This window comes from Pristiophorus japonicus, unplaced genomic scaffold (assembly GCF_044704955.1).
Source record: "Pristiophorus japonicus isolate sPriJap1 unplaced genomic scaffold, sPriJap1.hap1 HAP1_SCAFFOLD_47, whole genome shotgun sequence".
Taxonomy (NCBI): domain Eukaryota; kingdom Metazoa; phylum Chordata; class Chondrichthyes; family Pristiophoridae; genus Pristiophorus; species Pristiophorus japonicus.
In genome coordinates, this window is record NW_027254374.1 from 5,067,580 (window position 1) to 5,089,990 (window position 22,411).

Below are 22,411 nucleotides of genomic sequence, written 5' to 3' on the forward strand. Positions count from 1 at the left end.
GGTGACCACCCACAGCCTGCATACACTAACGTCCCAAAAGCTCATTGACTGTCGGAATGGGACCGTGCGGTGCTTCAGAAGACAGGTCGAGAAAGCAAAGTCACTGATTCCATCTCATGTGCTCCTCCGATCAAGAATTGCAACACACTAAAAATGTTTCAATAATGGTTACACCTTATCTCCACATTTATCAAGCAGTTGGCTCGTTAGTCTAGGGGTATGATTCATGCTGGGGGGTTGTTGCTTGAAATTTGCGAGAGGTCCCGGGTTCAAATTCTGGACGAGCCCTGAGTTTACTCAAGAATTTTGAAATTGCATCATGCTTTTGCAAAGAATGACTTGCATTTCTGCAACACCTTTCAAGAACTCATGACGCCCTAAAGCGCTTTACAGCCGTTGAGTTATTGCACCAGATCTTAACCCCTCGACCACCAGGGAACAGTTACGGAGACGTGGCTCCAGGATGATCAGGGCTGGGAACTCAACATTCAGGGGTATTCAACATTCAGGAAGGATAGAATAAAAGGAAAAGGAGGTGGGGTAGCATTGCTGGTTAAAGAGGAGATTAATGCAATAGTTAGGAAAGACATTAGCTTGGATGATGTGGAATCTATATGGGTAGAGCTGCAGAACACCAAAGGGCAAAAAACGTTAGTAGGAGTTGTGTACAGACCTCCAAACAGTAATAGGGATGTTGGGGAGGGCATCAAACAGGAAATTAGGGGTGCATGCAATAAAGGTGTAGCAGTTATAATGGGTGACTTTAATATGCACATAGATTGGGCTAGCCAAACTGGAAGCAATACGGTGGAGGAGGATTTCCTGGAGTGCATAAGGGATGGTTTTCTAGACCAATATGTTGAGGAACCAACTAGGGGGGAGGCCATCTTGGACTGGGTGTTGTGTAATGAGAGAGGATTAATTAGCAATCTCATTGTGCGAGGCCCCTTGGGGAAGAGTGACCATAATATGGTGGAATTCTGCATTAGGATGGAGAATGAAACAGTAAATTCAGAGACCATGGTCCAGAACTTAAAGAAGGGTAACTTTGAAGGTATGAGGCGAGAATTGGCTACGATAGATTGGCGAATGATACTTAGGGGGTTGACTGTGGATGGGCAATGGCAGACATTTAGAGACCGCATGGATGAAGTACAACAATTGTACATTCCTGTCTGGCGTAAAAATAAAAAGGGGAAGGTGGCTCAACCGTGGCTATCTAGGGAAATCAGGGATAGTATTAAAGCCAAGGAAGTGGCATACAAATTGGCCAGAAATAGCAGCGAACCTGGGGACTGGGAGAAATTTAGAACTCAGCAGAGGAGGACAAAGGGTTTGATTAGGACAGGGAAAATGGAGTACGAGAAGAAGCTTGCAGGGAACATTAAGGCGGATTGCAAAAGTTTCTATAGGTATGTAAAGAGAAAAAGGTTGGTGAAGACAAACGTAGGTCCCCTGCAGTCAGAATCAGGGGAAGTCATAACGGGGAACAAAGAAATGGCGGATCAATTGAACAAGTACTTTGGTTCGGTATTCACTAAGGAGGATACAAACAACCTTCCGGATATAAAAGGGGTCAGAGGGTCTAGTAAGGAAGAGGAACTGAGGGAAATCTTTATTAGTCGGGAAATTGTGTTGGGGAAATTGATGGGATTGAAGGCAGATAAATCCCCAGGGCCTGATGGCCTGCATCCTAGAGTACTTAAGGAGGTGGCCTTGGAAATAGCGGATGCATTGACAGTCATTTTCCAACATTCCATTGACTCTGGATCAGTTCCTATGGAGTGGAGGGTAGCCAATGTAACCCCACTTTTTAAAAAAGGAGGGAGAGAGAAAACAGGGAATTATAGACCGGTCAGCCTGACCTCAGTAGTGGGTAAAATGATGGAATCAATTATTAAGGATGTCATAGCAGTGCATCTGGAAAATGGTGACATGATAGGTCCAAGTCAGCATGGATTTGTGAAAGGGAAATCATGCTTGACAAATCTTCTGGAATTTTTTGAGGATGTTTCCAGTAAAGTGGACAAAGGAGAACCAGTTGATGTGGTATATTTGGACTTTCAGAAGGCTTTCGACAAGGTCCCACACAAGAGATTAATGTGCAAAGTTAAAGCACATGGGATTGGGGGTAGTGTGCTGACGTGGATTGAGAACTGGTTGTCAGACAGGAAGCAAAGAGTAGGAGTAAACGGGTACTTTTCAGAATGGCAGGCAGTGACTAGTGGAGTGCCGCAAGGTTCTGTGCTGGGGCCCCAGCTGTTTACATTGTACATTAATGATTTAGACGAGGGGATTAAATGCAGTATCTCCAAATTTGCGGATGATACTAAGTTGGGTGGCAGTGTGAGCTGCGAGGAGGATGCTATTAGGCTGCAGAGTGACTTGGATAGGTTAGGTGAGTGGGCAAATGCATGGCAGATGAAGTATAATGTGGATAAATGTGAGGTTATCCACTTTGGTGGTAAAAACAGAGAGACAGACTATTATCTGAATGGTGACAGATTAGGAAAAGGGAAGGTGCAACGAGACCTGGGTGTCATGGTACATCAGTCATTGAAGGTTGGCATGCAGGTACAGCAGGCGGTTAAGAAAGCAAATGGCATGTTGGCCTTCATAGCGAGGGGATTTGAATACAGGGGCAGGGAGGTGTTGCTACAGTTGTACAGGGCCTTGGTGAGGCCACACCTGGAGTATTGTGTACAGTTTTGGTCTCCTAACTTGAGGAAGGACATTCTTGCTATTGAGGGAGTGCAGCGAAGGTTCACCAGACTGATTCCCGGGATGGCGGGACTGACCTATCAAGAAAGATTGGATCAATTGGGCTTGTATTCACTGGAGTTCAGAAGAATGAGAGGGGACCTCATAGAAACGTTTAAAATTCTGACGGGTTTAGACAGGTTAGATGCAGAAAGAATGTTCCCAATGTTGGGGAAGTCCAGAACCAGGGGTCACAGTCTGAGGATAAGGGGTAAGCCATTTAGGACCGAGATGAGGAGAAACTTCTTCACCCAGAGAGTGGTGAACCTGTGGAATTCTCTACCACAGAATGTAGTTGAGGCCAATTCACTAAATATATTCAAAAGGGAGTTAGATGAAGTCCTTACTACTCGGGGGATCAAGGGTTATGGCGAGAAAGCAGGAAGGGGGTACTGAAGTTTCATGTTCAGCCATGAACTCATTGAATGGCGGTGCAGGCTAGAAGGGCTGAATGGCCTGCTCCTGCACCTATTTTCTATGTTTCTATGTTTCTATGTTTGAAGAGTTGTAGAATGGGGAAAGATGTGCCCAAATCACCCCACACGATACGCAACTCTTTGCGAAGGATTTTGGTGCAAAAAATCAGGTGCCTCAGGGACTTGGACTTTCTATGAATGAGTTCTCCTTGTACCTGCGTTCAAGCTTGTAACAGTAACTGGGCTTCCATCTCACGGGAGCAGCGTGTAGCGGTTAGTGAGTCGGTGACCAGGTTGATGTGCGCCGCTTTCAATCTTTGAAATTTCACCAAACAAAGATCCGGTGAATCCAACTGTCCCTTTAAGTGACGGAGTGAAGGGATCGGTGCTCCAAACAGAGCTGGAACACACGTAGTGCAGGAATAGCGTCCGCAACATTAAATCTCAGAGTTATTAAGCAGACAATAATTAAACATACACTTAACAGTACTTACACCCAAACCTTGCGAATGTTAGCTGAAGAACTCAAACACGTTACAGTTCCCAGCTCGGTGTACAAATTTTCAAACATTAATTGGATTCAAAACTATCAGTGCCAAATGCCACATTTTATATTTTTTCCTCACAACTGCTTCGTGACAATTGAAACTTTTAATAGTATTACCTAACACAACTGCCCAACTTCTGATGGAAGGTCATTAACCTGAAACGTTAACTCTGTTTCTCTCTCCACAGATGCTGCCTGGCCTGCTCAGTATTTCCAGCATTTACTCTTTTTATTCTCCAAACTTATAATCAGAGTATCACTTCCCTTGTCATCTAACTACGCTCCTTCCTGATATGTAGCCTTGTCCTACAAACCAGGCTCCTTTCGGATGATTCAGGCATTCATTGGAATTATAACTTCTTAACGATAAAAATTATGTGAAGTATGTAACTATGTAATACTTGCCATCAGAGGGCGTGACTGTTGGAGTCCTAATGGTCACCTGCCCACACGTGCAGGGCCAGTATAAAAGGTTGGCTGCCATGTTGTTCAGGCACTCTGGAGTTGGAATAAAGAAGAATAAAGAAGACTAAGATCACACTTAGTTTAGCTCACAGGACTCAGCTTCCTGGTGTTCTGCTTTTCTTAGCAATTGGCAACAATTAACCGAATACAAACCTTCACACAACCATGGCTGCTGTTGGAATATTAGAGAGATTCACAGAGAGTGAAATAAATGAGGGCAGCAGGCAGATCTCTGCCTGACACCGGGGAAACAGGGAGACAGATCTTGGAGCAAAGGGATATGGATGGAGTCGGCAAAACTTGAGGCATCTGATTCAGGAGAGTTGCGGGGCGTGGAAATTCGGGAGTTTAATGACTTTGAAAGGAACATTTTTGTTTTGTGACTTTTTGTTCAATGAAATGTTTGTGAAAGGAATTTTTTGCAGAATGGGATGCAGCATTTAACCTTCTGCCTTAACACTTGTTTCTGGGTGTCAGGATTACATTTCGTTTCAATGTTATTCTTCCAGAATTAATATTTAATTTGCTGTTTGACAATAACCAGCCCCTTGCTCCAAGGTCTGTCTCACTCTTTCCCCGGTGTCAGGCAGAGATCTGCCTGCTGCCCTGATTTATTTCATGTGACAGGACACAAAAGTTCAAAATCAACCTGCAGGTGGCCACACACAACACTGAATAGTAATGATGGCCACGTGGTCTAAGATGAGGTACGCTGGTCACGATAGATAGTGTTCGAATCCTATTTCAGACATGTTTTAGATTGAATCATTAGGCAGAACCCATTTGCTTTGTCACCACCAACACCTTAAAAGTGCGATTCAGCAGTCTACCTGTTCGCTTAACATTTCCGTCTGACCTGGTGCTGAAATTTGTTCATTCTTTTGTAGAACGACAATTATTTATTTTGCCCTGAGCATGTGAGGAATTTTTCTCCCGATCTCATTGGGTTGAATTTTGTTAATCTGGTGCTGAAAGTGGAGATGTTTCCGCAGTGTAACGGTTCACACCTTCTAGTTTTTTGAGTTCATGCTGAACTTTCTCCTTCAGTGCATATGGTACGGAACGGTGCTTGTAGTAAACCAATCTAGCGTCCTTCTGGACCCTGACACTCGCCTTGAAGCCTTGGATCGGACTGTCCGTTTCGCAGAACAACTTTGGATACTTCTTGATAACCTCATCCGTTGATGAAAATCTCGCTTCCACACAGAAAATCTGAGTACAATCCAGCTTCAGTGAGCTTAATGAATTTTATCCTTGTAAGGCAGACGTGTCTCTTTTCACTACTATTAGAGGCAAGTTCTGAAATTGATCTTTATATTTCACCGATCGGTACAGTGATATGACCAACGACAGGAATTTACTCTCCCGAAGAGCCTCGCAGCTCTATCTTGGGTTTCTCCAGTTAGAAATCACGCAATTTGTCGCGGTACAGTGACTCCGGTATTACACTCACGGATGCACCCGTGTCAATTTCCATTGGTATCTTGAATCCAGCAACATCGATGTGGATTTTGATTCTTTCCGAATCACTGTCCGTTAAAATCGTGCTCCTGATGATGTGTAACTCTAACATCTCATCGTCCTGTTGTTGGTCTTCCATACTATGCAGTCTCTTGGGATTTCTACTCATAGCTTTGAACGCTGGACTCATAGCTTTAACAATAGGTTTTTCCCTTCAGTCGGCATGCCTTCGCAAGATGCCCAGTCTTTCTGTCGAAGAAACACTCTGCCTTCACATGTGGACAACTTTGAGCAATGTGTTGTCCCAGGCACCTACAGCATGACTTCGACGCTCTTGTAGAATTTCCAGTTTCTGAGGCTTTGGGCTCCCTTATTAGACCTTGAAATGCTCTGATAATGACTCCACGAGACAATGTGTCGTTCTTTAACTGTCGTGACCTGAGTCCTTTATTGATAACCTTTATTGGTGGCCTGACTTTTATACTAGGCCAGGCACACCTGTGCAGGTAAGCTACAAGTCTCAACCCCCCGCAGTGCCCTCTGGTGGCACACCTTGTAATCGTGCAAGCAGTCACCATGCAGAACACATGACAGGTGTCACTGTGGAACCGTTTCTCTCACTGAAAGTTAGACGCACTACCGTGGGCGCCACGAGGTCTCGATAGGTAGCCATTGACATTCAGGTTCATATATAAATATATATAAATATATCGAGATGTATCGTGACTGTTCCCTGGTGGTCGAGGGGTTAAGACCCGGTGCACTAACCTGGTTCGACATGCATCGTAACTGTTCCCTGCTGGTCGAGGGGTTAAGACCCGGCGCACTAACCTGCTTTCAATCCTCGATCAATTCATCGCATAAAAATAATTGAGGTCTGTGAGACGATTAATAATTGCTGTAATCACCATGAATGCCAATACTTTCTGTGATAGACCGAGCTTACAGACTATCTGGCTTCTCCTGTACATTGCCGGGCACGTGTTTGGGGTTTAACTTTGTAAACTGGGTGAGTTCGCTGATCGCGGGGAGACGGTAGGAGCCTCTGTGGCCCCACTGTGAGGATGTGGAAGTGAACACGGTGGCTGGGTGATCCGTGACATTTCTGTAAAGGGCAGCGGAGGAGAAGGATTGAGAACTTTCAGTGTGGGACAGAAGTTGTTTGAGGTGAGCCAACACATTCCCGATCAGCACAGAGCGAGCTCACTGGTCAGCTCCTCGCTGTGGGGGCTGTTGTACAAGAGGTTTCTGTAGTGTAGTGGTTATCACGTTTGCTTTACACGTGTAAAATCCCTGATTCAATCGCAGGCAGAAACATTATGTTTAAAGTTGCTGTGAATGAACAATCGGAGGTGAGATCAGTCTTCCTGCAAATGCTGCCTTACCTGCTGAGATTTCCAGCATTTGCTGTTTTTAGTTGCTATTTATTTTCCTGGCAAAAGGGCTCCCTTATTCATTAATTGATCTTTATTTCATCAATAAATAGATAACTTTGAGTGAGAGAAAACGGATCCACCGGGGACCTTTTACGTGTGAGGCCAACGTGATATCCGCTACACTGCAGCCCATCAAAGGGCGAGAAACCACTGAATATAAAGGATGAGCTCACAAATATCACGTGCAGTGCAGTCTGGTCAATGTCAAACCATCCTTTCTTATTCAGCAGTGGCATGAACGGGAGTCAGACGCCACAAGGTTTAAGTAAAGACACAAATACAAGTAACACTTGCAAATCATTTCAGTGTAAAATTATTTCACTTTATTTGAAATGCTACTGCGTTGAATCTGAAAATACATACTGTGGGAATTTATCCTCACTACTGATTGTATTTTGTGTGCACGGTAGGAATAATCGGTGCTGATAAATTTGATAAAAGTTGCCCCAGATACCTGGTGTCATCGTCAATGAACACTTTCAATCAGAAAGCTAAAATACAGTGAGTAAAATGGGTTAACATGCATACGAACATAAGAACATACAAATAGGAGCAGGAATGGGCCATACGGCCTCTCGATCCTGCTCCTCCATTTAATACGATCATTGCTGATCTGATCATGGACTCAGGTCCACTTCCCTGCCCGCTCCCCAAAGCACAGGCCAAGTGATTGAAGTATGGAGTGTCCCTGAGTTAGCATTTGTTTGATTGTGCAAAAGAAGGTGAGGGGTTAATTAATGATGCTTTCCTGTGAAAGCTAGAGAAAAGTTTTCGAACAAACCATCCGGTGACTGTCACGTGAGCGCTGCTTGTGAAAACTTGTGGGAATGGGCGGGGATTTTAAAGCGCCTTGTATTGCAGAACCTTCATGTAGACGAACATCCGTTAACTACTGTGTAGAGCTTGTGGTGCAACGGTAGTGCGTCTGACTCTAGACCAAAGGGTTGTGTATTCAAATCATGTCAGGCTCACTGTTCTTTTAGCAATTGCTGTTTCACAAAAACAGACCCTTGCTGCAATGTCTGTCTCACTGGTTAGTCGTGGTAAGGTTGGGGACAGCATCAAACAAGAAAGAAGCGATGTGTGCAGTGGTGGGACAGCAGTTATCATGGGTGACTTTAATCGACATCGTGATTGGGCTAACCACATGGTAGTAATGTGGTGGAGGAGGAATTAATGGAGTGAATTTTGGATGGTTTTCTCAACCCAGAAGAGCGCTGGCCATCCTTGACTGGGTGATGTGTAATGAGAAGGGACAAATTAGCAATCTTGTTGTGCGAGGCCCCTTGGGGACGAGTAACATAATATGGTAGAATTCTTCAGTTAGATGGAGAGTGTCACAGTTAATTCAGAAACTTGGGTCCTGAAATTAAGGAAAGGTAACTTTGACGGTATGAGGTGTGAATTAGCTAGAATAGACTGGCCAAGGATACTTAAAGGGTTGACGGTGGATCGGCAATGGCAAACATTTAAACATCACATGGGTGACTTCAGCAATTGCACATCCCTGTCTGGATAAAAATAGAACGGAGAACGTTGCTCAATCGTGGCTAACAAGTGAAATTAACGATAGTGCTAAAACCAAGGAAGAGGCAGATAAATTGGCCTGAAAAAGGAACAAACCTGAGGACTGGGAGAAATTTAGAATTCAACAGAGGAGGACTAAGGTTTTCATTAGGAGGGGGAAAATGGATTATGAGAGGAAGCTTGCTTGGAACATAAAAACTGACTGCAAAAGCTTCTTTAAATATGTGAAGAGAAAAAGATTAGTGAAGACAACTGTCGGTCCCTTGCAGTCGGATTGAGGTGAATTTATAATGGGGAACAAAGTAATGGCAGACCAATTGAACAAATACTTCAGTTCCGTCTTCATGAAGGAAGGCACGAATAACGTTCCAAAAGTACTAGGGGACCGAGGGTCGAGTGAGAAGGAGGAAGTGAAGGATATCCTTATGAGGTGGGACATTGATGGGATTGAATGATGATAAATCCCCGGGGATTGATAGTCTGCATCTAAGAGTACTTAAGGAAGTAGCCCTAGAAATAGTGGATGCATTGGTGATCATTTTCCAACAGGCTATTGACTCGCGATCAGTTCCTATCGACTAGAGGGTAATTAATGTAAAACCACTTTTTAAGAAGGGAGGGAGAGAGAAAGCGGGTAATTATACACTGGTTAGCCTGAATCAGTAGTGGTGAAAATGTTGGAATCAATTATTAAGGATGAAATAGCAGCGCATTTGGAAAGCAGTGACAGGATCGGTCCAAGTCAGCATGGATTTATGAAAGGTAAATCATGCTTGACAATTCTTCTGGAATTTTTGAGGATGTAACTAGTAGAGTGGACAAGGGAGAACCAGTGGATGTGGTATATTTGGACCTTCAAAAGGTTGTTGACAAGGGTCCACACAAGAGATTGCTGTGCAAAATCAAAGCACATGGTATTGGGGGTAATATACTGACCTGGATCGAGAACTGGTTGGCAGACAGGAAGCAGAGAGTTGGGATAAAAGGGTACTTTTCAGAATGGCAGGCAGTGACTAGTGGAGTGCCTCAGGGCTCAGTGCTGGGACCCCAGCTCTTTTCAATATACATCAATGATTTGGATGAAGGAATTGAGTGCAATATCTCGATGTTTGCAGATGACACCAAACTGGGTGGCGGTGTGAGCTGTGAGGGGGACGCTAAGGGACTGCAGGGTGACTTAGACAGGTTAGGTGAGTGGACAAATTCATGGCAGATGCAGTAAAATGTGGATAAATGTGAGGTTATCCACTTTGAGGGCAAAAACGTGAAGACAGAATATTATCTGAATGGTGGCAGATTCGGAAAAGGGGAGGTGCAATGAGACCTGGGTGTCATGGTTCATCAGTCACGGAAAGTTGGCATACAGTTACAGTAGGCAGGAAAAAGGTAAATCGTATGTTGGCCTTCATAGCTTGGTGATTTGAGTATAGGAGCAGGGAGTTATTATTGCAGTTGTACAGGGCCTTGGTGAGGCCTCAACTGGAACATTGTTTTCTATTTTGGTCTCCTAATCTGAGGAAGGACGTTCTTGCTATTGATGGAGTGCAGCAAAGGTTCACCAGACTGATTCCCGGGATGGCTGGACTGACATATGAGGAGAGACTGGATCAACTGGTCCTTTATACATTGGAGTTTAGAAGGATGAGAGGGGATCTCATCAAAACATACAATATTCTGATGGGACTGGTTAGGTTAGATGCGGGGAGATTGTTCCCGATGTTGGGGAAGTTGGAGCAGGCTCGAGGGTCTAGATGGTCCACTACTGTTCCTAATTCTTATGTTCTTATGTTCTTACAGCAATTCTGGAAGAATAACATTGAAACGAAATGTGACCTGACACCCAGAAACAAGTCTTCAGATAGAAGGTTAAATGTTGCATCCCTTTCTGCAAAAAATTCCTTTCACAAACATTTCTCTGACCGAAACGGCACAAAGCAAAAATGTTCCTTTCAAAGTCATGAAACTCCCGAATTTCCGTGCCCCGCGAATCTCCTGAATCAGATGCCTCTAGTTTTGCCGACTCAATCCATGTACCTTTGCAATGTTCTGCTTCCACCCACACTATGAAATGTGCCACTAACTTATCGAATCATGGAATGGTTACAGCACGGAAGGCCATTCGGCCCATCGAGCCCGTGCCGACTCTCAGCGAGTCCCACTCCCCCGCCCTTCCCCCATCGTACTGCAATTGTTTTTCCATCAGACACTTTTCCAACTCCCATCTGAAAGATAATATTGAGTCTCTCTCCACCGCCCTTTCAAGCCGTGCATCCCAGATCCTAACCACTCGCTCCTGTTCCTATGTGTAAAGTCTGGGAAACACGAGATCAATTCCTGCCACACTCACAGCCTTCCGAAAGATCGCACATTCATTCTATTCTCGTAAAACCAGCTCCTGAAGTATCGGCCAGCTGTGTAGGTTAAGGCTCTGGTTAGATTCCTAGGAACATATCAATCACAGTGTTTCTGTAGTGTAGTGGTTATCAAGTTCGCCTTGCACGCGAAAGGTCCCCGGTTCGAAACCGGGTGGAAACATTTTCGACATTGTTCAATTAAATATTAGAAAAAATGGAATAATTGACATTAATGGTTCAATATTAACAAAGTTGGTGTTTGTTTCTGCTGATGTTAATAACCCTTCAACTAGGCTGGAGTTTAATATTTTGATATTTCAAATAACAGTGTTAATATTTGATGTCTCCAAGATGAGAGGGACTAATTGATGTCCTGTTTCTGACTGCTCCATATTTGATCGGGGCGGAGGGGCGGTGTGAGATCGGGGCTCAGGAGAGGCGAAGGCCCAAGGACAGTACGGGCCAGCGCACGCTGCGATCTATGGATAGTCGGCACATGTGTACACACAAGGTCCATGCACCAGAGCTTGGTCTGTGGTCGCCTTGCGTAATCCTTGCCTCTGGACCAAGACCTGGCTCTGTCAAGCCCGTGTGGTGGCTGGTGTGCAACGGTCACCCCACGTTAAAACCATCCACCCACAGGCATATTCCACCTTTCATGATGTAGTTCGGGACCTAGATTGTCAGGTCCCTCATCGAAACACCTGTGAACTCATCCCTTTTTAGTGTGGAAACAAATCATCCTCGATCCGAGGGACTGCTTAATACTATACTATTAACAAAATGCAGTGTCTCACAGCCCTGTCACATTGGCTGGTTTCTCTGTACAGTTCTGTACACACTCAAACTCTACACAGCGTCTCTCATTCCAGACGGTGCAGAAAGACCCTCTCAAAGCTGCACGTTCCGGCTGCTTTCAGTTGAGCTGTGAGAGATTATTAAAGGATCCTGCATCTCCGCCGCGCTTCAAAACAGCAGATCGAAGCCGCAAACAACCCCTCGACTAATCGCTCGTCCACAGCTCCACAGTGAGTGAGGCCATGTAACCCATGTATAATCTGACCTAAGTTGTACACTGTGAGAACAATGACCACTTGGTGGTGAACTTGTTCGAGACATTCCTAACCTGGACCTTCAGGTATAAAAGGGGAAGCTCCTCCCACTTCCATCACTTGAGTGCTAAGAAATAAAAGACAGGTCACAGACTGACCTTCCCTGAAGCATGGGCCTCGTGTGCCTTTACACTGTATAGTAAGGACGTATCAATGGCGACGAGAAACTGGGATTTAAACCACACGAGCATGGCCACGAGCAGAACCGACAAGAGGTTCTGTGTTAAGCAATGGTTGGGACAGAGATTCAACATTGTTAAAGCATCACACAGTTCTCCAGGCAGCCAAGGGCAGTCAGGCATGCCCCAATATGTAGCCAAACCCAGAGGGGGAGTTCGACAGAGACAATGGCAAGCTGAATAGCGATTCACGTCATTGCAAGGGACAATGCGGCCAGTAATGTGGCCATCAACACCTGTTAATGGTGCACTCAAGGACAATCACGGGGCAGTCAATGACGATCGACTGGCAAGAGACCTTTTGTTTCCCACAGCAGCTCATGTTGGAGGCATGGAGGCACACACTCAGCCAGAGTTTGCAGAGATGAGCAAAATACATGCAGAAATTGCAGAAATGAACACTGGGGGAAATTGCTGGAAACTGAAGTTCAGCGAGTTCATGTGGTGTACATATAAAGTTCATACACCAGGACGCCACCGATAATGATGAAAGTGCTCCTCAATGGCATCCCAGTATCAGTGGAGCTAGACACGTGGGCCAGCCAGTCCCTGATGGGTATCAAATAGTTCGAAAAGTTGTGGGCGTCCAAGGCCAGGAGGCCAAAATTATTGCCGATTGACGCACAGCTACGAACGTACACAAAGGAGATCATTCTGGTGCTAGGCAGCGCCGCTGTAGTCGTGACCCACAAGTTTGCTTGCTGTCATGAACTGGAAATGGGGCGATGTCAATGCAATTTCCTCTGTGGAGCGAGTATCATGCTCACAGATCCTGAACAAATTTGACTCATTATTTCAACCCGGCATTGGCACTTTCATGGGGGCCAAGGTAGTGATTCACATGAACCCGTACGCCAGGCCAGTACACCACAAGGTCAGGGCAGAGCCGTGCGTGATGCGGGAAACGATAGAAGGCGAATTGGACCGCCTGCTAAGGGAAGGCATCAACTCGCCAGACGAATTCAGTGACTGGGCGAGCCCGATTGTGCCGGTGCTCAAGGCGGATAGGTCGGTCAGGATATGTGGTGATTACAAGGCCACCATCAATCGGGTGTCATTCCAAGACCAGTACCCGCTACTGAGAGCGGAGGACCTCTTTGCGATGCTATCCAGTGGCAAGCTTTTTTCAAAATTAGACCTGAACTCAGCTTACATGACCCAGGAGCTGGCGAGTGAGTCGAAAAAGCTGACCACCATCACGACACACAAGGGGTTGTTTGAGTACCACAGATGTCCGTTCGGGATTCGTCGGTTGCCGCGATCTTACAATGAAATATGGAAAGCCTCCTCAAGTCGATTCGAGGGACGGTGGTTTTTCAAGACGACATCCTCATCACGGGTTACGATACTGAAGAACACCTCCACAACCTGGAGGAGGTGCTACGCAGACTGGACCGGATAGGGCTGCGACTGAAAAAGGCGAAGTGCGTCTTCATAGCTCCAGAGATAGAATTCCTGGGGAGAAGGATAGCAGCAGACGGGATCAGCTCTGCTGCCTCCAAAACGGAAGAGATCCAGAGAGCACCCAGACCACGTAACACGACGGAGCTGCATTCGTTCCTGGGGCTCCTGAACTATTTTGGTAACTTTCTTCCCAAATTGAGCAAGCTGCTAGAGCCGCTACACGTGCTCCTACGCAAAGGTCACGAATGTGTCTGGGGGGACAGCCAGAAAAGGACTTTTAATAGAGCTCGCAATTTGTTATGTTCCAACACTCTGTTAACGCTTTATGACCCATGTAAGAAACTTGTGTTAACGTGCGATGCGTCGTCCGATTGTGTCGGGTGTGTGTTGCAGCATGTCAATGCCAAGTGTCAGTTACAGCCGGTAGCTTAGGCCTCCAGAAGTCTGTCCCAGGCAGAAAGGGGCTACGGGATGGTAGAAAAGGAGGCGTTCGCATGTGTATATGCAGTAAAGAAAATGCACCAACACCTGTTTGAAAGGAAATTTGAGCTGGAGACAGATCACAAACCCCTAACGTCCCTTTTGGCAGACAACAAGGCCATAAATGCAAATGCATCGGCCCGCATACAGAGGTGGGCACTCACTTTAGCCGCCTATGACTACACAATTCGGCACAGACCGGGCTCCGAAAACTGCGGCGATGCACTCAGCAGGCTCCCACTCGCCATCACTGAGGGGGCTACCGAGCATGGTGCTGAGATGGTCATGGCTGTTGAAGCTTTCGGAAGTGAAGGCTCACCCGTGACAGCCCGTCAGATTAAAGTCTGGACAAATAGAGACCCGCTATTGTCTCCAGTCAAGAAATGTGTCCTGAATGGGGACTGGGCAGCCACGTACAGGGCATGTCGTGAGGAAGTTAAACTATTTCACAGGCGCAGGGATGAACTCTCGATTCAGGCCGATTGCCGACTGTGGGGAAACCGCGTAGAAACCAGATGGGCAGAGAGGTGTTCATCAGAGAACTCCACAATGAGCACCCGGACATTGTCATGTGGAAGGCAATTGCCAAGTCACACATTTGGTGTACAGGGAAAGACGCAGATCTGGAACTTTGCGTTCGGAGGTGCAACACGTTTGCCCAGCTGGATAATGCGCCCAGGGAAGCCCCCACTCGCCCATGGTCCTGGCCCACCAAGCCTTGGGCACGCATCCATGAGGACTACGCAGGTCGTTTAAAAAATGTTTTTTTGGTTGTAGTAGACGCCTGCTCCATAAGAAACATAAGAAACATAAGAATTAGGAACAGGAGTAGACCATCTACCACCTCGAGCCTGCTCCGCCATTCAACAAGATCATGGCTGATCTGGCCGTGGACTCAGCTCCACTTACCCACCCGCACCCCGTAACCCTTATTTCGCTTCGTGGTTTAACATCTATCTATCTGTGACTTGAATAAATTCAATGATCTCGCCTCAACTTCTTCCTTGGGCAGATAGTGCCACAGATTCACAAACCTCTGGGAGAAGAAATTGCTTCTCAACTCCGTTTTAAATTGGCTCCCACGTATTTTGAGGCTGTGCCCTCCTAGTTCTAGTCTCCCCTACCAGTGGAAACAACATCCCTGCCTCTATCTTGTCTATCCCTTTCATTATTTTAAATGTTTCTATGAGATCACCCCTCATCCTTCTGAACTCCACCGAGTAAAGACACTATCTCCTCAATCTATCATCATAAGGTAACCCCCTCATCTGCGGAATCAGCCGAGTGAATCGTCTCTGTATCCCCTCCAAAGCCAGTATATCCTTCCTTAAGTAAGGTGACAAAAACTGCACGCAGTACTCCAGGTGCGACCTCACCAATACCCTATACAGTTGCAGCAGGACCTCCCTGCTTTTGTACTCCATCCCTCTCGCAATGAAGGCGAACATTCCATTCACCTTCCTGATTACCTGCTGCACCTGCAAACTAACTTTTGGGGATTCATGCACAAGGACCCCCAGGTCCTTCTGCACCGCAGCATGTTGTACTTTCTCTCTATTCAAATAATATTCCCTTTTACTGTTTTTTTTCCCAAGGTGGATGACCTCACACTTTCCGACATTGTATTTCATCTGCTAAACCTTAGCCCATTCGCTTAACCTATACAAATCTCTTTGCAGCCTCTCTGTGTCCTCCACACAACCCGCTTTCCCACTAATCTTTGTGTCATCTGCAAATTATTTTACACTACACTCTGTCCCCTCTTCCAGGTCATCTATGTATATTTCAAACAGTTGTGGTCCCAGCACCGATCCCTGTGGCACACCAGTAACCACGGATTTCCAAACTGAAAAGCACCCATTTATCCCGACTCTCTGCTTTCTGGTCGCCAGCCAAATCTCGATCCATGCTAATACATATCCTCTGACTCCGCGTAGCTCTATCTTCGGAAGTAACCTTTTGTGTGGTACCTTATCGAATGCCTTTTGGAAATCTAAATACACCACATCCATCGGTACACCTCTATCCACCATGCTCGTTATATCCTCAAAGAATTCCAGTATATTAGTTAAACATGATTTCCCCTTCATGAATCCATGCTGTGTCTGCTTGATTGCACTAAGCCTATCTAGATGTCCCGCTATTTCTTCCTTAATGATAGTTTCAAACATTTTCCCACCTACAGATGTTAAACTAACCGGCCTATTGTTACCTGCATTTTGTCTGCCCGCTTTTGTAAACAGAGGCGTTACATTAGCTGCTTTCCAATCCGCTGGTACCTCCCCAGACTCCAGAGAATTTTGGAAGATTATAACGAATGCATCTGCTATAACTTCCGCCACCTCTTTTAATACCCTGGGATGCATTTCCTCAGGACCAGGGAACTTGTCTACCTTGAGTCGCATTAGCCTGTCCAGCACTACCCGCCTAGTGATAGTGATTGTCTCAAGTTCCTCCCTTCCCACATTCCTGTGACCAGCAATTTCTGGCATAGTTTTTGTGTCTTCCACTGTGAAGACCGAAGCAAAATAATTGTTTAAGTTCTCAGCCATTTCCACATTTCCCATTATTAAATCCCCCTTCTCATCTTCTGAGGGACCAACATTTACTTTAGTCACTCTTTGCCGTTTTATATATAGGTAAAAGCTTTTACTATCTGTTTTTATGTTTTGCGCAATTTTAATTTCGTAATCTATCTTTCCTTTCCTTATTGCTTTCTTAGTCATTGTTTGCTGTCGTTTAAAATTTTCCCAATCTTCTAGTTTCCCACTAACCTTGGCCACCTTATACGCATTGGTTTTTAATTTGATACTCTCCTTTATTTCCTTGGTTATACACAGCAAATTATCCCTTCTCTTACTGCCCTTCTTTTTCACTGGAATATATTTTTGTTGTGCACTATGAAAGAGCTCCTTAAAAGTCCTCTGCTGTACGTCAATTGTGCCACCGTTTATTCTGTGTTCCCAGTCTACTTTAACCAACTCTGCCCTCATCCCACTGTAGTCCCCTTTGTTTAAGCATTGTATGCTCGTTTGAGACACTACTTCCTCACCCTCAATCTATATTACAAATTCAACCATACTGTGATCACTCCTTCTGAGAGGATCTTTTACTTGGAGATCGTTCATTATTCCTGTCTCATTGCACAGGACCAGATCTAAGATAGCTTGCTCCCTTGTAGGTTCTGTAACATATTGTTCTCAGAAACAATCCTGTATGCATTCGATGAATTCCTCCTCCAGGCTACCCCGTGCGATTTGAATTGACCACTCAATATGTAGGTTAAAATCCACCATGTTTACTGCCGTTCCTTTTTCACATGCCTCCATTATTCCCTTGATTAATGCCCACCCCACCGTCAAGTTATTATTTGGGCGCCTATAAACTACGCCCACCAGTGACTTTTTCCCCTTACTTTCTCCAATCTCCACCCACAATGATTCAACATTTTGTTCATTGGAGCCAATATCATCTCTCACAACTGCCCTGATGTCATCCTTTATTAACAGAGCTATGCCACCTCCTTTCCCTTCTTGTCTATCTTTCCAAATTGTCAGCTACCCCTGTATGTTTAATTCCCAGTCTTCGCCACCCTGCAACCACGTTTCTGTAATGGCCACCAATTAATCATACTCATTTGTCATGATTTGTGCCGTCAACTCATTTACTTTATTTTGAATGCTGCGTGCGTTTAGGTAAAGTATTTAATACTAGTTTTTAATCTATGATTATTAGTTTTGACCCCTCCTGCAGCCCCTTTATATTCATACATGTTGTCCCTTCCTATTACCTTGTGGTTTACACTTACCCCAGTGCTACTCTGCTCTGTTGCCTCCTGCCTTTTGCATTCTTTCTTGGGCTCCTTTTTATCTGCGCTCTCACCCACTCTGACTAGCTCAGAGCACTCTCCGGCGTTCTGAATACTCCTCGCATTGAGGCACCGAGCTTTCAGGCTTGCCTTTTTATTCCACTTTGACCCTTTAGAATATTGCTGTACAGTGGCCATTTTTGGTTTTTGCCTTGGGTTTCTCTGCCCTCCATTTATACTCATCTCCTTTCTGTTTTTTGTATCTGTCTCCATTTTGTTTCCCTCTGTCTCCCTGCATTGGTTCCCATCCCCCTGCCATATTAGTTTATCTCCTCCTCAACAGCACTAGCAAACACTCCCCACTGAGGACTTTGATTCAGGACCTGCCTAGGTACAGACCGTCTGGTTTGTACTGGTCCGACCTCCCCCAGAACCGGTTCCAATGCCCCAGGAATTTGAATCCCTCCCTGCTGCACCACTGCTCAAGCCACGGATTCATCTGAGCTATCCTGCGATTCCGACTCTGACTAGCACGTGGCATTCGTAGCAATCCCGAGATTGCTACTTTTGAGGTCCTACTTTTTAATTCAGCTTCTAGCTCCTTAAATTCATCTCGTAGGACGTCATCCATTTTTTTACCGAAATCTTTGGTACCAATGTGCATCACGACAACTGGCTGTTCTCCCTCCCTTTTCAGAATGTCCTGCACCCGCTCCGAGACATCCTTGACCCTTGCACCAGGGAGGCAACATACCAAACTGGAGTCTCGGTTGCGGCCGAAGAAACGCCTATCTATTCCCCTTTAAATCGAATCCCCTATCACTATCGCTGTCCCACTCTTTTTCCTGCCCTTCTGTGCAGCAGAGACAGCCACGGTGCCATGAACTTGGCTGCTGCTGCACTCCCCTGATGAGTCATCCCCCTCAACAGTACTCAATGTGAGGCCAACGTGATATCCGCTACACTGCAGCCCATCAAAGGGCGAGAAACCACTGAATATAAAGGTGAGCTCACAAATATCAGGGGCAGTGCAGACTGGTCAATGTCAAACCCTCCTTTCTTATTCAGCAGTGGCATGAATGGGAGTCAGACGCCACAAAATTTGATTAAAGACACAAATACAAGCAACACTTGCAAATCTTTTCAGTGCAAAATTCTTTCACTTTATTTGAAATGCTACAGCGTTGAATCTGAAAATACGCATGTTGGGATTTTATCTTTACTACTGATTGTATGTTGTGTGCACGGTAGGAATAACCGGTGCTGTTAAATTTGATAAAAGTTGCCCCAGATTCGTGGTGTCATCGGCAATGAGGATTTGGACCAGAAAGCTATAATACAGTGAGTAAAATGGGATATGGTTTTCGAGTTAAGATGCAAAGCACAGGACAAATGATTGAAGTATGGACTGTTCCTGAGTTAGCATTTGTTTGATTGTGCAAAAGAAGGTGAGGGGTTAATTAATGATGGTTTCCCGTGAAAGCAAGAGAAACGTTTAAGAAGAAACCATGCGGTGCCTGTCAGGTGAGCGCTACTTGTGATACCTGGTGGGAATGGGCCGTGATTTTAAAGCCCATTGTATTACAGAACCTTCATAGAGACGAACATCTCCAGCTCACTATGTAGGTTTCATGGTGCAATTGTAGCGTGTCTGACTCCAGATCAGAAAGTTGCATGTTCAAATCACGTCGTGGTCACTGTTCTTTCGGATAATGTTCTTCCAGAATTAATATTTCCTTTGCTGTTTGGCAATGACCAGACCCTTGCTCCAAGGGCTGTCTCATTGTTTCCAAGGTGTCAGGCAGAGAATTATTTTTATTTGAAAAAATACTTTATCCAAACCAGGTTCCCTAATGGTCTAGTGGTTAGGATTTAGTGCTTTCAACGCTACGGCTCGGGTTCGATTCCCGGTCAGGGAAATTGTACTTTTAATTCAAAACCTTATAAAAAAATAGTTCATCTATTTTACACATCTTTATGCATCTCCTGTGTAAAAAAAAATGAAGCATTGATTTAAACATCATTAATTAATACATTAAATTCTATTGTCATATGATATATTTTGCTCTGAGCATATGAGGAACTTTTCTCCCGATCCCATTGGGTTTAATTCTGGTAATCTGGTGCTGAAAGTGGAGATGTTTCCGCAGTGTACCGCAAATCATAGACACCATCAGAGGCAGTCTCTCGGGATCGAGGAGGACTTGCTTCCATCCCAAAGTGAGTCCTTTGATGGCTGAACATTCCGATACGAGAGCCACAGACCCTGTTACAGGTGGGACAGACATTCGTCGAGGGAAGGGGTCGGTGGGACTGGTTTGCCGTGTGCTCCTTCCGCTGCGTGCACTTGGTCTCTTCATGCTCCTTGCGTCTAGAGTCAAAGAGCTCAACGCCCTCCCAGAAGGACTTTCTCCACATCGGGCGGTCTGCGGCCAGGGCCTCCCAGGTGTCAGTGGTGATGTCGCACTTTACCAGGGAGGCTTTGAGGGTGTCCTTATAACGTTTTCCCTGTCCTCCTTTGGCTCGTTTACCCTGAAAGGAGCTCCGCATAAAGACGTAAACATAAACACGTAAGGATGAGGGGACGGAGTTGGCCAATCGGCCCCTCCAACCTGGTCCACCATTCAAGATGATCCTGGCAGTTCTTCAACAGCAAGTTTAAACATCTGGGGCGGAGCCAACAGGCGCCTGGCTGCAATGAATGATAAACACCTGCTTTGAATGGAAGCCTGGCTAGCTCAGTCGGTAGAGCATGAGACTCTTAATCTCAGGGTCGTGGGTTCGATACCAACGTTGGGCGATTTCTTTTCATTCAATGTTGCTTTAATGGAAAACCTCTGACCGAAACGGCACAAAACAAAAATGTTGCTTTCAAAGTCATTAAACTCCGAAATTCCCACGCCCCGCGAATCTCCTAAATCAGATGCCTCTACTTTTGGCGACTCAATCCATGTCCCTTTGCAATGTTGTGCTCCCAGCCACACTATAAAATGTGCCACTAACTGATCGAATCATGGAATGGTTACAGCACGGAAGACCATTCGGCCCATCGAGCCCGTGCCGACCCTCAGCGAGTCCCACTCCCCGCCCTTTCCCCGTAGCCCTGCAATTGTTTTTCCTTCAGACACTTATCCATCTCCCGTCTGAAAGATAAGATTGAGTCTGCCTCCACCGCCCTTTCAAGCCGTGCATTCCAGATCCTAACCACTCGCTGCTAAATGACCATCTCCTGTTCCTATGTATGAAGTCTGGGAAACACGAGATCAATTCCTGCCACGCTCACTGCCTTCCGAAATATAGCACCGTCATTCTCTTCTCGTAAAACCAGCTCCTGAAGAATCGGCCAGCTGTGTAGTTTAAAGCTCTGGTTATATTCCTAAGGTTGCTTTAGAAACAGTGTTTCTGTAGTGTAGTGGTTATTATATTCACCTCACACGTGAAAGGTCCCCGGTTCGAGCCCCGGTGGAAATTGTATTTTGGAGAATACTTTTGCTGTGAAATAAATTGGACAAAAGTCGCCCCAGGTTCCTTGTCGCATGAGCACTGAACATTTTAAACCAGTCTCCAACATACAGAGTGAGTAAAGTCAGATAGGGGAGAAAACTCCATCAATGATTCAAAATCCTTAAATAATTAAAGTTCAGTTATTGAAGTTTCCACTGTCCCTCAGTCACAATTCTACAAAACAACGCTGTCGGTTAATGAATGGGACATAAAACAAATAATCTTCACCCATCCCCATCCCCCGGCACACAGTTTAATTAGTTGCATGTCATTATTTTAAAGATTTTGAAAGGAATCGTCTGCAGCGATCTTCCAGAGAAACATGGAGAGCCTACTCAAGTCGGTACCACACACGATGGTCTTTCAGGATGACATATTGGTTATGCGTCTGGACACCGTCGAACACATACAAAACCTGGAGGAGGTCCTCCAGCGACTGGATCGCGTAGGGCTGCGGCTGAAGAGGTCGAAATGCGTCTTCTTGGCAACAGAAGTGGAGATTTTCGGGAGAAAGATCACGGCGGACGGCATTCGGCCACAGACGCCAAGACAGAGGCTATCATGTACGCGCCCAGGCCACAGAACGTCACGGAGCTGCGGTCAATCCTGGGACTCCTCAACTATTTTGGTAACTTCCTACCGGAGTTAAGCACATTTTAGAGCCCCTACATGTGTTATTGCACAAAGGTGAGAACTGGGTATGGGGAAAAAAAACAAGTAATTGCTTTTGACAAAGCCAGCAACCTTTTATGCTCCAACAAGCTGCTTGTACTGTATAACCCGTGTAAAAGACTTGTGCTAGCATGTGACGCGTCGTCGTACGGAGTCGGGTGTGGATGACAACAAGCTAACATTGTAGGGAAGTTGCAACCTGTAGCCTATGCTTCCAGGAGCTTGTCTAAAGCCGAGAGGGCCTACAGCATGATTGAGAAAGAGGCATTAGCGTGTGTGTTCGGTT

General features: G+C 45.6%; 3 non-coding genes across 3 annotated transcripts; all 3 read left to right on the plus strand.

Moving 5' to 3' along the window:
- Positions 1–11,074: 11,074 nt before the first annotated feature.
- On the plus strand, positions 11,075–11,147 carry trnaa-ugc (transfer RNA alanine (anticodon UGC)). The gene has a single exon. It is a non-coding gene; the product is annotated as a tRNA-Ala (tRNA).
- An 8,649-nt stretch (positions 11,148–19,796) lies between these two features.
- On the plus strand, positions 19,797–19,868 carry trnae-uuc (transfer RNA glutamic acid (anticodon UUC)). Its single transcript has one exon. It is a non-coding gene; the product is annotated as a tRNA-Glu (tRNA).
- Positions 19,869–20,676: 808 nt separating this feature from the next.
- Positions 20,677–20,749, plus strand: trnak-cuu (transfer RNA lysine (anticodon CUU)). Its single transcript has one exon. It is a non-coding gene; the product is annotated as a tRNA-Lys (tRNA).
- The last annotated feature ends 1,662 nt before the right edge of the window (positions 20,750–22,411 follow it).